The following is a 5,293-nucleotide window of genomic DNA, read 5'->3' as shown; positions in this document are numbered from 1 at the left end:
CTGTATGTTTGTAAGTTCTCTCCCCAACAAACACAACAACAACGTTTTGCACCATCAAAGGCACCAGCAATAGCACCCAAAAGGCAGAGGAAGATGCTAACCATCGCACAAAAAGTTGGACTTCTGGACATGCTAAAGGAAGGTAGAAGTTATCGTATTTTTCGGCACCATCAAAGGCATCTGCGGGTCCCTTTTGTTTCATTCTAAAACATCGGCGAGTGCCTTAAAACATCTATAATAATTGTAAAAAAAAATAAAGTTAGCTACTTCATGAATTTCACCTATCGCAGGTTATTTTTATAATGTAACTCCCCCAATACATGAGGGATCACTGTACATACAAAAACATATGGCATTAACAAAATAACAAACTGCACAGTAAGTAGAGCACAATTTCTTTTGCTTGCCATTGTGAACTGATAAAGAGTATGCTATAATACTACCAACTTATGCCTAAACAAACTACAAAATAGTTAATGATGTCAAGGACAAGGTCATAGTAAGCTAAGTCATGGTTAATTAACATGTTTCCTGTCTATAAACTCAGTCAGAATAGAACAGAATAAGAATGATATCTATATTGCCACACGTGGTACATTAGTAAACACCTGAGAACCTTAAATACAGGAAATAATACACTGTAGATCAGGGGTGTCAAATGAGCCGCGGGCCACTGCTGGCATTGTCATCTCATTGGAGGGCCACTTTAGTGTTCAAGTAGAAACAAACAAACAAGAACACCCTCACTAATATTTCCTAAAATGTAGTGTTTTGTTTGTTTGTTTGTTTGTTTTATTTAAAATATCGGATAATAAGACAAAACTGCAAACGTGAAAGCTTCCAAGCAAACTAGACTGGTTTGCTCAGAAGCTTTACTCCAATTGCCCCACCTATGCTGTCAGTAATTTGTTCTCCAGTCTAGTCACATATCACTACAACAACATGGTCTCTTATGAAGTCCCAAACACAAGAAAAGACTTAATAGGTCAAAATCTTTCACAAACTACTCACTTGAATAAATACTAAGCATTAGATGGCAAACAGGAAAAGACAATGATGATGTGTGCATTTTAAACATGACACAGTTACTGTGCAACTTTAATAGGTGGAGAATCTGACAGTAAATGTTTATTCTGTATACTGTACAGTTCAACTATAGCACTGATATAACAGAAGATTACAATGTGGAGTAGTTTGTCATAAATGATTTATCTGAATGAATTCTATGTAGCTGTGTCTTTAACTCTTTAATTCAAAGTACATCAGAGAGTAAGTGAGTGAGAGAGACAGCATCAAAGATAGATAGGGAGTGGACAACTATTGCACAAGAAAGAATAAATGAGAAGACACAAGAGAGTGCTGAAAATAACATGTAAGAGGTGATGAAAAAGGTGTAATGGGCGACTTTATAAGTTCTTAAATTCATTATTATTTTTGGTTTTAACTTTTTAAATAATTTATTTTTAAAAATCTAAAACTGCTAAACAACAATCTACTTCTATTGTGGTTTACCAGGATAAACTGCAGAATGAATATACAATAGTACTCATACTGTAGATTTATTCTGTTTCCTTTTAGGTGCATGTTTTCTAAAGTTAACCTTTCAAGCCTTTTTCCTGCTGCTTGTAGTGAGACTACCTTTGAACAAACTGGAACACATGTGGGATGACTGACAGTCGATTCACAATGAATGATTCAGAGGAGGAAGAGGTAAACAAATGTATGATATGGGAATAGAACTGTATTAGAATATAACAGCATAATAACTGAATAACTCATGAACTAATTTAAAGGAGTTCCATGATGCAGTGGATACCTTCGTTGAGCCGGAAGAAGATTCTCTGATATCATCACACTCTGACCGTAAGTGAAAAAACTTCATGAGTGCAGATTCAGATAAACAAAATGCACCAAATACTACAGTGCTCAAGTGTTAAGGTTTTTTAATCACTTTTTGTTTTAATAATCTTTCATTGATTGGCCATTAGTTAACTGTCCTTTGAAGACAATGCATTTGTTAAAAAGTAGTTCAATCATCTATGTGGAAGTCCAAAGGAATCCAGGTGGGAGTAGAGCACCACTTTCCTGTCCTGAGTTTTCTGACAGTTCGCCAGAATTGCTTGAAGGCAGACCAACAGATTTTTTGAGTTGGTTTACTCTTTGAACTCCTCCCACACCCTGAGTTTTTGTTTCAGCCACCACCAGAGCCATGTTCTGCCTATCCAAAATTGATCATTGACCTGAGACATGTCCTGGTGTCACATGCACTTATAGATACCCTTATGATCAAACATGGTGTTCATTATGCACAAGCTGCAGCTGTAATTTCAGTCAAACTTGAAAATGTTGATTTAGGAGTAGAAGCTTCTTTCTTGGTCAGGGGTTTTCTGGGGTTTTTGACTATAGAAAAAATGCTCCATTTAAACTTGTTAGTGTGGAGATACTGAGCAGCTTTTTTATTTTCTGACAGATAATCCTCCAAGAGGAGAATTAACTGCTCTCCATGCTGGCAGTGAGGCTGTTCCTCTAGGCATGACACCTATTGGAGAAGACTGTTTGACTGTAGCCATTCAGCAACTAAATCTGGGGACAGTGCATGTAAGGGTAGCAGAGAACGGAGAGGAAGTCCCAGCAGCTTCTGTCTTTACAGGTAAATCTTGATATCAGTTTTATTGCTCTAATGTATAAAGCAGTTGTATAATATGCATAATATGTCCTTTAAGTTTAGCATTTTTCTGTGCTCTTAACATGCTATAGTATGTTAGTCTACTTCTTACTTCTAGCAGACTTCTTCAGGTGTGCTGTGAGTTTAATTTATAAAAGATTTGTCAAACTAATGTGAAAGCAACCAGGAATTTTAAATACTCATAAATGTAAAACTTAGCATGTCAAACCAATTTTTTTAAATGTCAAATTTTGTCAAATTAATTTTGTCATTTTCACAGAGCCCAGCCCTCCTATCCAGATTATTGCAAATGAGGTATGCAGTGATTCGGTGTCTCTGCAGTGGGACACTCCTGATGGTGAAGTAGTGAGCTACACTGTGACTTGTTGCAGCGAGGGGAAAACTGTGCAAGAGCTAGCAACAGACACAAACAGTCTGACCTTCAGCTGCCTGAAGCCAGGGGTGTGTTACTCCTTCCATGTATCTGCACAGCTTAAAAATGGAACACAAACCAAGCAAACAGTAACATCTGTTAAAACAAGTAAGTGAAAATTTGATTATGACATGACATGATTTAAAATATGATTGTGAAAAAAATTTAATTATATCAGTAAGAAAACTGTATTCAGTAACCATACAATCACATCTATCAATCTATGGAATATTATTTGGACAGACAGACCTAAATTATTATCATATGCAAATGATCATTACATTCATTATAAAATTACATATGGTTCCATCAATATTACTTTTGATTGAAAATATTTTTGGGGTATTTACTGAAACATCTTCCTGTTTCAGTAATTGCTGGTTTCATATAGAAAAGTAGAGAAGCCAGGATTTGTTTGTCGCTGTTAAATTTTCCCTCTTTATCATGGAGAGGTCTAATGTCCAAACTTATATCTGTAGGGGATGCGTTATAGGGATGCTAAATTGAGGTCCTTTATGTTTCAATTTTTAACAAATCATATTATTATCTGTGCCCTTATCGGGCATAGATGGGATCTTGTGGCATTTGCCATTTCTTTATACTATAACACTGTGAAAAAATACTAATCATAACTAATTCCTTTGTTCCTCAGATCAGTCAAATTTGGTATCAAATGAGGAACAGTTTAAAAGAACCAGAATTTCTGTTTTAATATAACATCTAATGTATTTTAGAAAGCCATATATTCAATCTGATACAAAACATTTTTTTTTATTTCTGAAAGTATCATGTCAGAAGTTCATAATGTGTGTAGTGCCTATACTCATCAACGAACAGACACAATAACCCACATAGCAGGTCTGGCCCGGATCTCAAGCCGGCACTGCTGACTAACTTCTGGCATGATAAGACGTATGTCATCCAGATTTGGGCCAGGTCTGGCAATGATGCCACTGAACTATGCAAGAGCTAGCACTTTCAGACACTGAGATTCACCCTATAGCTGTCAGCGATCATGCTCCTGTATCTTTAACACTAATGCACAAGAATAATACTACGCCAAGTAAAAACTGGAGATTTAATACATCACTACTTAAAGATGAAGACTTTATTAAATATTTTAAAAAAGAGACTCAAACAGTCTCAGTCAACAGACTTTAGCGAGCAAAGTTCAAAGAGAGGGAGGCAGTCCTAAGCAGCAGCCCCCAGAGTGAAGGATCTTCAGCCTTTTGTAGCCATAGGTGAGCACAATGGAGCACCACAGGATCCCTAGGCAGCCATTCGTCTATGTCGGTTGACATACTTCACCTCTGCATACAGGAAGGCTGGCATGGGACTCCAGCTAACCAATGGTCAGCGAGTCCTGACACTCTTAGATTTCCTTGAAGAGAAAAAGGCTGTCCCACTCCTTCCGAGGCTCAGGGCCGTAACACCCTTCCCAATAAATAACAAAACTAGATTTTGTATACACAGACTTCACAGTTCACAGCAGAAAATAAAACAAGTCATACTCACAACCTGGACAGGCCATCAGCTAGTATATTTTCCGATCCTTTTTCATGCCGAATCTCTAAGTTGTATTCTTGTAGATAGGGCCCATCACATGAGGAGTTGATTGTGGTTGAACATTTGAGCAAAGAAAACAAGAGGGTTGTGATCAGTGTACAGGGCTCTAGACTAACTTTTTGCCATGGGCGTACCGGTACACCTAACTTTAAAAAGTTAGGCGTACCGGCACAAAAGTTAGGCGCACACAAATTTTATAATAACTGATATAATATAATGTGTTTTTCTGGATACACTGTGCTTTTTCAGCATTCAAAGATTGATGACACCGTGTCAGAGCACTGGCTATGAATTTCAGAAGGATCAGGCCTTAACAGAAAAGTTAGCAATAGTTCTTTTCCTATTACAGCTACATCCACTTCTGTCGTGCCTAGGCTGCTCACTAGGGCTGGGTATCATCACTGCTTTCTATAATCCATTCGATTCCAGTTTTCAAAGTCCCGATTCGATTCAACTTAGCCTCAGACAGTCAGAAATATTATAACTCTGATCATTTATCAGTACTGACTTCATCAGAATTGTGAACATCACAGCAGATGCCTTTGTGTGAAAGTAACTGAGAATAAAACAGAAAAACATGAAGGAGATTTTCCTGGTCTGGCTTTTTATAGCAGATAACCTTAAAAAAT

Source organism: Pundamilia nyererei, unplaced genomic scaffold (assembly GCF_000239375.1).
Source record: "Pundamilia nyererei isolate P.nyererei 1_Seehausen unplaced genomic scaffold, PunNye1.0 scaffold00885, whole genome shotgun sequence".
Lineage (NCBI taxonomy): Eukaryota > Metazoa > Chordata > Actinopteri > Cichliformes > Cichlidae > Pundamilia > Pundamilia nyererei.
The sequence above is the reverse complement of the archived record's forward strand: the minus strand, read 5'-3'. Positions refer to the sequence as shown.